Genomic DNA, 12,413 nt, shown 5'->3' with positions numbered 1-12,413 from the left:
ATGTGAAGTGTGTTGTGTGGCACAAGTCGAGTAGTTTAAGTATGCCGTCTTTGTTGATAGGTTCAGCGTCCTGGTTTCTTCTTTGTCTATGTGTATGTTTCTGATGATGTCCAAGAATTCCTGTGTTGATTGTATAGAGTGTTTGGATCCGCTGACCAGGTGTTTCAGTTTCTGTTGTAGTTCTTTGGCCAGTTTGTATGATGGTGTCCCTGGTAGTGATACTATGGCTCTGAGTGGGATGTCTGGTTTGTGTACTTTAGGTAATCCATAGAATCCATAGAACAAGCAGTGGTGAGCACTGCTGCCTCACAGAGCCAGAGACCCGGGTTCAATTCCCGACTCAGGCGACTGACTGTGTGGAGTTTGCACATTCTCCCCGTGTCTGCGTGGGTTTCCTCCGGGTGCTCTGGTTTCCTCCCACAGTCCAAAGATGTGCAGGTCAGGTGAATTGGCCATGCTAAATTGCCTGTAGTGTTAGGTAAAGGGGTAAATGTACGGGAATGGGTGGGTTACGCTTCGGCGGGTCGGTGTGGACTTGTTGGGCCGAAGGGCCTGTTTCCACACTGTAAGTAATCTAATCTAATCTAAACTAGCCACGAAACGACACGACCAGCTATCCTTAGTAGCCACACACGCAGACAACAAGCAACATGAATTCGACTGGGACAACACTACTATCATAGGGCAAGCCAGACAGAGAACAGCCAGGGAATTCCTAGAGGCATGGCATTGATCCACAAACTCCATCAGCAAACATATCGACCTGGACCCAATATACCAACCACTACAGCGGACAGCTGAAACTGACAACCGGAAGCGGCAGGGACAGACCACTATAAACACCGGAGGAAACATCAAAGAAGCGCTTTGCAGGAGGCTCCCAAGCACTGATGATGTCGCCTAGCCAGCGGATGAAACGTTTCCAACAAAAACTTCCAGCTCGGCGAACAGAACCACAACAACGAGCACCCGAGCTACAAATCTTCACCCAAGCTTTGAACTTTTCTCAATATTTTTTTCTCTCTTCCTTTATTCCCTTCCTCTTTCTCTCTCCGTGACTTTCTCTTTTATCTCTCTCCTTCTCCTTTCTCTGCCCCCTCTCTTTCTTTCTCTCTCTCTCTCTCTCTGTTTGTTTCCTACCTCCAATCTTATCAGTTGTAATTCATTTTTACCACCTCTATTGCACCTATCTATTTCTCTGACACACCAAAGTGTTTGAGTAACTCCCTCACAATTTCAATTTTACTTTTGTCCTTGTTTAAACCAGATCAAACTTATTTGTTAATTTTGACATTTCCAGGCAACCAGCTAATTTAGCTTTCGACCAAGTGTTACATTGTTGCCATCTTGAGACAATTGGTGCTGTCAGGTAGCTCTTCCATTTTTTTAACTCTCTTAAAGGTACAGTACACCCCACATCTTCATAACAGTAGAGAAAGATGTCGACAATTTGGCCTTTCGCATCTGCTCTCTCCTTCTATGTGGTCATGGATGATGTGGTAATCCCGAAATCCACTTCCCCACCTTACTGCCACATTCCTTATCTCTGACTGACTGAACAATCTGCCTCACTCAGCTTGGAAGTAGGTAAAGGCACAACCTTGTTTTCTTTAAAATCAATTTAACCTCAAATCACATCATCCTCTCATCATCTTTCTTGACCTTTGTATAGGTTTGTGTCACTCCATCACAACCGGCAACCATTCTAATTCTTCCGACGCTTTCCTATGCAATCAAAGAAACTGTAACATTTTCTGCATTCACCGCACTTCCTTTCATAATATGTGTGCCCGAAGAAGGTTAAGTGTTTACGCTTCTTTTCCTTTAACAATTGTATGAGCAAAGCATTAATTTTGAAAGCGATTCTTTGAATAATTATTGGTCTGAATCATTAAATTTATTTTTTTCACAGTAGATGCTGGCTAACCTGTTTATTATTAACAATCTTCACTTAAGAAACGATTAACGAGTATTTGATTAAGTCTTGCTATTGCAAATTTCTCAAAAGCGTTCATCAGATCATTTATGGTTGACATTTATTTTTGGATGTGGGGTTTTCCTCATTGCCTTGGGTCTTTGGAAATACATTTTAAACAATTGAAACTGAAAGTTGGAGGCCTCACTACGTTTAGTTAAGACAAATATTAGTGACTCCTTGACAATGACCACTAAATGCGAAAGTGTAGTTGGGTGTTGATTGGTGCTGTAACTTTCTTTTATATTCAAGTGTGTACTGAAACTAAAGGTTACACATAGACCATTTTCTTGCCTTTTTTCTCCTACAGATAAAGTAATCACACTTAGCATCCTGTCGCCAGCAAAGTGTGGTCTCTCCACCTGCATAATTCGCTATCTCGTGGCCATCGTAGCAGCGGATCAACCAGTCATTGTTACTAAAGACTTACTATATCAGTTGGACTCTTATTAATCCCCATTATCCATCTGGAACATTATTCCGTATATAGCATAACGTTTACAATTTTGCACGTAGCCACAGAATGCTCCATCTTTTTTAATATAACTTTCCTCTTTGATCGATTTGCAGTTATATTTACCAGAACCTGAAAAGAAAATATTGTAACCCGAAAACTGATCCAGTCGTACTGCTCTAATAAATTCCTCTTTGTTATATTCCTCTTTGTTATAGATTTAAATCTGAAATGATAATCGTGGTCGGTCATGTTCACAAAGAACTTTGTGGTCAGATCAAGAAAGAGAATTACAGTGACTCAGAGATAGAGAGCAGTAGAAAATCTATCATTTTACTTTTAGCTGTATTTGGCAAATTCATAATTCTGTGGTATTTGCACGTTATATATTTTCTTATTTTATTATAACGTTTCTGGAAGTAACCCTGTGTATTTCAAAGATGCAGTAAACATATATGCAGATGTTGGAATTATACTGGTACATTTAAGTTCTTGTACAACTGCAATTACAGGGCATCCACTGTATCCGTGGAATTGTTTTGCACAGTTTCAATTACATGCAGTTTCCTCCAGCTGGAACCCCATTAGTAGGAACGTTACAACACCAGGAATGAAGAGGCTGTTGGAAAGGTACATTTTTCCCCATTAAAAAGAATGGGGCCCCTCCTATCCGTGGTTTTGCGTTTCCGAGGTAGGTCCTGGAATGAAATCCTTGCGAGTACTGTGATGCTACTGTATTTATAGCGTCAATCTGTCCAAGCTCAGTCAGCACATGAAAGGTACATTGAAATACTCAGTTAAATCTGTTACTGGATCAATTAATATTAATGGAAGTGGGTTGCATTGATTTGAGGCATTTGACAGCGAACATGGGCAGTTGTTGTGAATCTGAAAATATCTCCAGTGCAGTTAGAGTGGCCAATGGGGACAACAAACAAGTGAAACAATGAGAATCAGATGTTTGATACTAGAATATAAGTGCATTTAAACATACAAATAAAGTTTAATTTCAGTTAACCACTACCCCATAAACCCTTCACTGCATGATGAATATTAGCACTCCTCAATTACACAAATAATTTTCGCTCAACAGTCTCTTAATCCATTAAGCAGTCCCGCTTTTTGTCTTTCATTGGGGCTCAAACAACATTATAAGCAATACAATTTAAGGAGGATTGAATGGCAGGAGGTGTAGCAAATTCCCCAAAAGGGCTCATTTAACGGTGAGTTATTCACATTACCTCAGAAAGAAAATACAAGCTGTGAGAAGACAATAAAAACATGACTACGTTTTCTTCCCTGAATATTAATTCTAAGTGTACCTGTCAGCACACACCCAAAGTACAAGCAAACAAATGGGGGATTCATCTTTACAAAATCTGAGAAATATAAGTACGGTGTTGGAAGAAATTGAGTCAAGCTGATAGAGCAATCAAGCAAAACAAAACATCTAGAGGGACCAAAAGGAATCCACTATCTTGATGTTTCTTAATATGCGGTTATCTAGAAAATGCTAATCAGATAAACTTTGCAAAGACTTTCATATTTTTTCATCTAACATGAAATCAGCTTACGTTACCGACAATTCAGTCGGTCAGAAAAAGGGTTATCATGGAGCTAGGTTCAACTTTTACTGTTAATAAATGAATGGTCACGTACAAACTGACAGACAGAAAAATTCAATAAGATGCTTCTAAAGCAATGGGACCAAGGAGCAGCTGATATTTTCTAAACCTCCTGTTTGTCAAAGCTGCCTAATAGACCTTATTTTCTACCATCAACGATTAGATTATGGAATAAATATTGACGAGTATCAAGGGTAGATTACACTACTGTGTCTTTCCCAAAGTTTGCGATTGGATATTTGACCTCTGCTTCAGAGGCATGACCTTGCTGTACTTATCTATTCACATCCTTCAGACAACCACAATCAAAACACCAAACCGAGCAGCTGCTGGAGGATACTTCCAGCATATTTTATTACAAGTGATGAGTCGAGGCAAATCCGCAATGTGAGATATAAGGACTGGAAGACAACTATTACTTGAATATTAGATGTCAATAGTGTCGGGAATCAGTAAGCTTCAAATGGTTAGGAAAGAGAGAGTCTATCCAGAGTGACACTCAGTCTGAATAAATGCATAGTATGGGGAATTTTAAGGCAATATGGGAATTCATTGCAAAGTGGAAGAAAAGCTTTTTGCTTGCTTTTTTGGATTATAGTTAATAAGGATTTTTCACACGTTGAATTGAAGCTCTGTATCAGGAAACCAGCGCAAAATAGTGACATCACAGGTAAACTATAAATTCGTTAGTTGGTGAAAAATATTAATTTAATTTATATTATAGGTTACATTCAGTTTGTGTGTCAATGCAGAAACAATGACAGACTGAAACTTAAAAGAGCACGACGAAATTTTCAAATGTAAAGATAAGAGTTAAGTCAATAAAATAATGATGTTGGGAGAGGTAATACGTTTCAAATGCTGATGTGGAAGCTGGGGGACCCTATTGTCTGACCATATCTACAGGAAGTGTTGGTTGTTTGAGAAACTCCATCTCATACTTGATTAGGTAGATTGTGATGTTCAAACACTGGGACAAAGTAGGGAAGGGACAGTTACCTGGACGTGTTGTTTCTGGGGGGCAGTCACACTTCTCAGGAAATGTATCTCAAATTCCGACAGTGGGCATGGACAGAAAGCTGTGACTATGTGTGAGGCATGTAAAGGTTGTAGTACCCTCAGCCCTCCAGCCTGTCTAACCAACTTTGAGATTTCTGTTCGCTCTGTAATTGAGAATAGAGGCTGTAGAAAGGATGAACAAACTGACTGAAGTACCATGATGTATTGAACCATTCCACAGGGGGTAGAATATAAAAAATATATTTGAAATTTGGAAACTACAGTCAGGGGGAGAGACACTGTTCTCTGGCCAGAATCGAGAGTTATGAAAGTGAATTGCCTGCCTGGTGCCACATTCCAGGATATCTTAGCTGGGCAGCAAAGGATCCGCGAGTTGGGGAGGAAATATATAGCCACGTTAGTGAAAACAATATAAGTAGGAAAAAGATAGATATTCTGTTGAGGGAATATGATCAACTTACGGTTAATTATTTTTATAAGTATTAAAAATGTAATAATGTTTTGATCACTGCCAGAGCTAAAAGCAAATTAGCACATGGTCAACAAGATAATGTGTTAACTGAGTGACTGAAAGGTCGTTGTGGGAGGAATGCATTTGAATTCATATGAAATTGGCCTCAGCATTGGAGAAGAAGGAAGCTGTTCCGACAGAGTAAACTCTGTATGAATCATGATGAGAATTGAGTCCTGGCCAAACACTTAATTATGGTTGTGAATAGGGCTCAAAGCTAAATAGTATGTGAGATTGTGTGGGTTCCTTTGCAAGGAAATATATTGAACAACTTAAGTGAAGGTCATGAGGAAGCTGGTACAGAATGCTCAGCAGAGGTTAATTTATCGATAACAAGTAATCGGGCAGAGAATATGGAGATAGTCAGAAATCTAATTTCAGGCACAGCAGATAAGAGGACAGCATTGAAAAGGATCAAAAGTGTGGAGCTGCAAAAGTACAGCACGTCAGGCAAAATCTGAGGAGCAGAGTTTGTGTTTCAGGCATAAACTCTTAATCAGGAATTGGCACAGTCCGAATGATGGGCTTACATCTGTAATGTTGACTCTCCTGCTCCTCGGATAATGCCTGACCTGCTGTGATTTTACAGCTCCACACATTTTGACTCTGATCTCCAGCATCTGCAGTCCTCCCTTTTGCCAATTTTGAAAAGACGGTAGTCACCTTTGAAGGTGGTTTAATTAAATGCATGTTGTGTATGAAGCAAGGTAGATGAGTATATAGCACAGAACGAAATTAACACGTACAATAGGATGTACATCATAAAGACATAGCTCAAGGGGAACGAGGCCAGAATCTAAATATCCAAATAAAAGTTATTGCGGCTGTCCAATGCTCAACTGATAAAATTGTTTTTTCTGTTTTTTTTTCAAAATAACACCAGATAGTTGAAGAAAATCATAGCTAATGCAAGATTTCGTATAACTCAAGTCATTGCCTTCACAGACAGATAACAAATTGCCTCTGAAAATTATACAAGAGTAGTAGTAAAATGGGGTTAGAATGCAAAGAGTAAGAATCTTGCTTTCTGTTAAGGGTAGCTCCATTGCAAATTGTCTGAAGCAAACTTTCCTATTTTTCTACGAAATGGAAAGTTAAAGCTTTACCCACTTTAGATGAGTTCTTTAAAATAATTATATTTGCAAATTAGAGTGTGTGTATGTATACACACACACACACACACACACACACACACACACACACACACACACACACACACACACACACACATTTGTATTAATCAGCCTTGGACAGAGAGACTGGTTTCAAAAGTACCCTTGGATAACCTTAATAAGAGGTCAATACCAGTTGGCATGAAGTTTATATTTTGTGCAGGTTAGAAGAAGAAGTCTCTCAACACCCAAGACTTCTTAGGCAATTGGAAATACAGAGGCAACTCAATTATCCAAACGAGATTAGCTGAACACTATTTCGTTCAGATAGTTGATGATTCGGTTAATTGATTTCTTCTGGACCGCGGAGTTCTTTGTAAAGTCTGCTCCCGTTCAGGAGACTAGGCAAAAGCACACTGCACGCGAGACCAAGCCCACAGCCCGACCCACACCTCCTGCCTCATCAATCCCATCCAATGTCACCCCACCAGCCAACCCCACCCCCTGGCTCGCCCCCAAACCCGCACACTACCCGCCCCCAACACCGCCCATACGCAGCCCACCCACCACCAAACCTGTTCCCTTCCCATCCTCCAAACCCATCCAGTACTGCCGTTCCTGCCCCCATTCAACCGCTAACCCCGGCCCCCCGTTCTCTCCCATCCGCCCACCCCCAAATCTCTCATTCCCTTCTGCTCCCCAACTCTGTATGCTCCCACGCCGCAGCTCGTTTTTAATCATTGAATCTATAAACAAACAGTATTCAAACAGCTCTTTGACAGAATGTTTCTATTGGGACCTTGACATCCACTTCAGATAATCCAATATTCGGATAATTCTTATGTAGACAATCAATGTTCCTCTGTACGTACATCAATTTGGGTGTGCTAAGAACGTAAATGCAAAGAAACAACTACCATTAAGGGACGCAACTGAATTCCCTTTAAGTAAATAGATACCAGCAGAAGAGAGACACTGTAACTCCATCAGCAGGGAGATTAGAAAAAGAAAATAAAACATATAAACAAGATAACCCCATACGTGGATCAAGAGAATAATTACATAGCAAAATGTGCAGAGAAATCAGGGTCATTATGACTTTTCTGAGTCCCAAATGACAAGAGATCATGCCCAGGAGAAACTTTAAGAAATCAAACACGTATCTCCTAGTGACTTGTTAGCCTGCTAACGTGATTGAATTTCATTCATATCAATTGAATTTGAATGGGTGCTAACTTATTTCTTCAAGAGAAATGGTATGGAAAATATCTCACGTAATGACAATAAGGCAGAAAAATCCAACTTTTTTTTAAAAACAATCATCTTACATTATCCAAATTGAAGAACTTGTAAATGTTACCTGCTAGATTGAGAGACTGTGTTCGTTCGATCGATCAAAGTCGAGTAAGAAGGAAGCTTCTCCCGAAATTGTCAGTTTTGTCACATAATCGTAACATGCAGCATAACTATGTATAACTTCATAAGTAGCTTTGGTTTGGAGCTGATACTATAAACATTAAATCAATTGTTAGAAAGTTGCATTCTTTCTAATCTTCTGTACTACGAATAGCAAGGAATATTAATCACAAAACAGAACCTGAAAAGTCATTAGAAATAAATCAATAAACAATATAGCTGGCAAATGTCTGGTAAAAGGGATGAAATGGTTAATATTGAAATGTGGTTACTCAGATGTAATGTAAGACCTCAATGACTGTTGATAGCTGGTCTGGCAAAGAGCAAGACGCATTGAGAAGACGGAGTGTTGATCAAGAATTGTCTATCATTCATCGTCCATTCATAGCATTGAGTGAGTAGGTCAGAGGCGATGGGACAATCACTGATGAATGCATACTTTAAGATTTTGCCATTTTAACACAATATGTATAAGTATCTGTCGTTTACTCGGGAAGGTAGAGTGTCCTTGCGGCATTTGCTTCGTGGTCATGGCAAGGAGATCTGAATTAAGATCGATTGTGCTGCTGAAATGGAACTCAAGACATGCCTTTAACATCCCTCTCCACCAACATAACCTGTCAAAAGGACAGGCAGATAGGCAGAGAAAGTGCCTTGACAGTTAAAAAAAAAAACATATAAAATTATATCAATAACAATCCCGATCCAGAAGGCAGAGAGTCTGCGTAGGTAGTGTTGAGAAACTGCAAAGGGGAAAAGGCAATTGTGATATTATAAACTTCAGAGCTTTAACAACTTCAGAAACTTTTCACAAAGATACAATGTTACAGCCTCACCTACCACCACCCCACTGGTCCTCATCTACCACCCTACCAACCTCCAGATACATTGTATCATCCTTCATCATTTCCGCCACCTCCAAAAAGACTCCACCACCAAGGATATATTTCCCTAGCCACCCATATCAGCGTTCCGGAAAGACCACTCCCTCCGCGACTCCCTCATCAGATCCACACCCCAAACCAACCCAACCCCCACTCCCGGCACCTTCCCCTGCAACCGCAAGAAATGCAAAACTTGCGCCCACACCTCCCACCTCACATCCCTCCACGACCCCAAAGGATCCTTCCATATCCGTTACAAATTCACCTGCACCTCCACACACATTATTTATTGCATCTGCTGCTCCCGATATGGCCTCCTATACATTGGGAGACAGGGCGCCAACTTACGGAATGTTTCAGAGAACTCCTCTGGGACACCCGCACCAACCAACCCAACCGCCCCGTGGCTGAACACTTTAACTCCCCCTCCCACTCCGCCAAGGACATGCAGGTCCTTGGCCTCCTCCATCGCCAGACCATAGCAACACGACGGCTGGAGGAAGAGCCCCTCATCTTCCGCCTAGGAACTCGCCAACCACAAGGAATGAATGTAGATTTCTCCAGCTTTCTCATTTACACTCCTCTCCTGTTCCTTTGATGCTGCCTGACCTGCTGCGCTTTTCCAGCATCACATTTTTAAGCTGTAATCTCCAGCATCTGCAGTCCTCACTTTCTCCTAGAAGAAACGACACGATGGTTGTCTCTCATCAGCTGTTAGGGGTCAAGGAAAAGCTGTTACTTTAAAATTCAGAGCAGTTAGCTATGACTGAGAAAATAAGGAATCGATGCTACGTTAACAAAGCTATTTTGGCACACGCTTCATAAATAGGTGCCACACGCGATAAATGACTGTCCTGTTGAAGAATTTAATGATTGAATCATTGTAAACCTATGTCTTTATGGATATTAAAACAAAGAAGTTGCTTTGATAAGGAAGCAAGCTAACGTCTCAAGGATTCCATAAGAGTAATCAATATTTCAGATGGAAAGCTATATCAAAGGAATTATCAAGAAGATCACAAAATGGACGCAAAAACAATCCCATAAAGTTCACCCAGCAGAACCACACACTGCACAAGGATGCATCTCTGGGCACATTTAGTCTCAAATATTATTGATTGGAATCGTAGCTAAATGTCACTGTTCATCGATTAATAGCCAAGTTGAACTGTGAGAGTCAAAATGCTTAATTGAGGTGTCTAGCAAAGAAGAATGGAAAGCAACAATGACAGACGTTTCTGATGGTGATTCGGAAGGCACAGCAGAAATTAGATAAGGCAACCTGGCTGACAAGGGAAGGATCAGTACATGAACAATGTGGATGGACGGGCAGCGAGGTAAGGAAAGTGAAATATGAGGAATAGTGAGCTGGTAACATAAAAGGAGTTTGCAGGAATATTTTATTAGCTATGTAAAAGGTAATGAAGAGACAAAAGGGTCATTAGACTCGCGAGAAAATGAGTTTGAGGTACAAGGAATTAGGGACACATGATTAGTTGAGGAGCTGCTTGATACTCTGCATCAGTGTTCACTGTAGGATACAGCAGCAACATCACAAAACTTCAGAACAATCAGGGTAGAAATGAATAGAGGCATCATCAATAAGGAGAGAGTGCTGCAGAAATTGCAAGTTCTGAAATTGAATACATTATGCTAACCAAATGGAATACTCTCCAGAGATCTGAAACAGATGGCTGAGGAGAACGTAAATGCATTGCTGGTGATTGTTCAGGAATCTCTGGAGTGAGGGAGGTCCCAAAACTTGAGAAAATGGCTAAGATACCAGAATTGTTTAAAAGTGATGGAGCAGGAGAAATGAAACTATAGACCAGTTTGTTTTCCCTCTTTAGTTAGTTAGATTGAGAGGCTATTATTAAGTATGGTATTGTCGTGTACTTGGAAGTGCCTGGTAAAATAGGACTGAGTCATCATGGCTTCTTTGTTAGAAATCTTTGAAGTGGTGACGAGCAAGGTAGAAAATGGAGAAACAGTGGACACTATTTATTTGCATTTCTGTAAGACTATTCACATTGTGTTGCATAAAAAGATGGAAAGTATGGGAAGAACCAATGGTGGCAGCGGCAAGGTAAGGACTATCAAAAGAAAAAATGTTTCATTCGCAGAAAGCACAGAGGACAGAATAATGAGTCCTCTCCAAAATGGAAGTTTGTAAGTAGTGTTGATCCACATTAATCTGGGTTGGTACAATAATTATTAACCTCCTAAAATAAATAATGTGAGCTATAGTTCTGAGTGTATTGTTACTAAATTTGTAGACGATAGAAAGGTAGCTAGAGGGACAGGTAGTGTTGAGGAAGCGGGAAGGCTACAGAAGGATTTGGATATGCGATGCAAATGATCAAATGAATGTTAAATTCAAAGGAATGTGGCAAAGTTTGAGACTATGCATTTTGGTAGGAAGAATAGAAGCAAAGACTATTTTATAAACCGGGTTAAAATTTGGAAATTTGAAAGGCAAGAATCTAGGGACTCCTATTAAGATTTTAGTTCGTGGTTAGGAAGGCAAACACAATGTTATAATTCATTTCAAGAGGGCTGGAATCCAAGAACAGCGATCTACTGCTTAGGTAGTATAAGACACTAGACAGTCTGTCTTTGGAATATTGTTCACAATAATGAGGGATGTGGATTGTAACAGTTGAATGCATTTAACAGAGAAATAGAAAGGTTCTTGACTGGCAATGGGAGCAACGATTAAAGAAAGAAAGCAGGAGAATGTGATGTAAATCATACCAGTCTCGGTGAAATGGCTGAATTGACTTGACTGGCAGAACAAACTAATGGTTCTCCTAAATCTTATATTTAATGGCAAAAGATGTGAGTATGCGATAGCATTACAATGAAGTCAAAGTTTCTCACAAAAGCAAACGAAAGCATGGTGATCAAAATATGGCCTGATTTAAATAATGCATAAACAAATGGTCACACTTGTGGAAACACATCTTAAATGGCTGTGTAGCATTGACAACAAGTAGAAAGTTATTTATCTGTGTGAAGTACAAAATTGAAGAAAGTACTACACCTGTACAGCGCAGAGTTGGAAAGGGTGTAAGCTTTGAGAGGCCAGTGTAAGAATAGGGTCATAAGAATAAGGTCACCTTCTGTGAAACAGTGATGATGAAAGTCTCTTGCTTTCTGTATCAAACATGAGGAACTTGATACGAAAACAGTGCAGTGTGAATATACTCCACCTAAACAGACCTCAGTAAATCACATTAAATTAGGGATAAGCAATAAATGCATGTTGTGCCAGGACCATTGGCATTAGAGGTGATTGATATCACATTCCCAAGGAGAAGCTGGAAATGAAGAATATCTTCCGGCCGGACTACACTTCCAAAGCAATGATCATTATGAGCCTGTACTGAAAACTCTCTGAGACCGCGAATCAACAA

The sequence above is a fragment of the Chiloscyllium plagiosum genome, chromosome 37 (assembly GCF_004010195.1).
Source record: "Chiloscyllium plagiosum isolate BGI_BamShark_2017 chromosome 37, ASM401019v2, whole genome shotgun sequence".
Taxonomy (NCBI): Eukaryota; Metazoa; Chordata; class Chondrichthyes; order Orectolobiformes; family Hemiscylliidae; genus Chiloscyllium; species Chiloscyllium plagiosum.
This window is presented reverse-complemented; position numbering follows the sequence as displayed.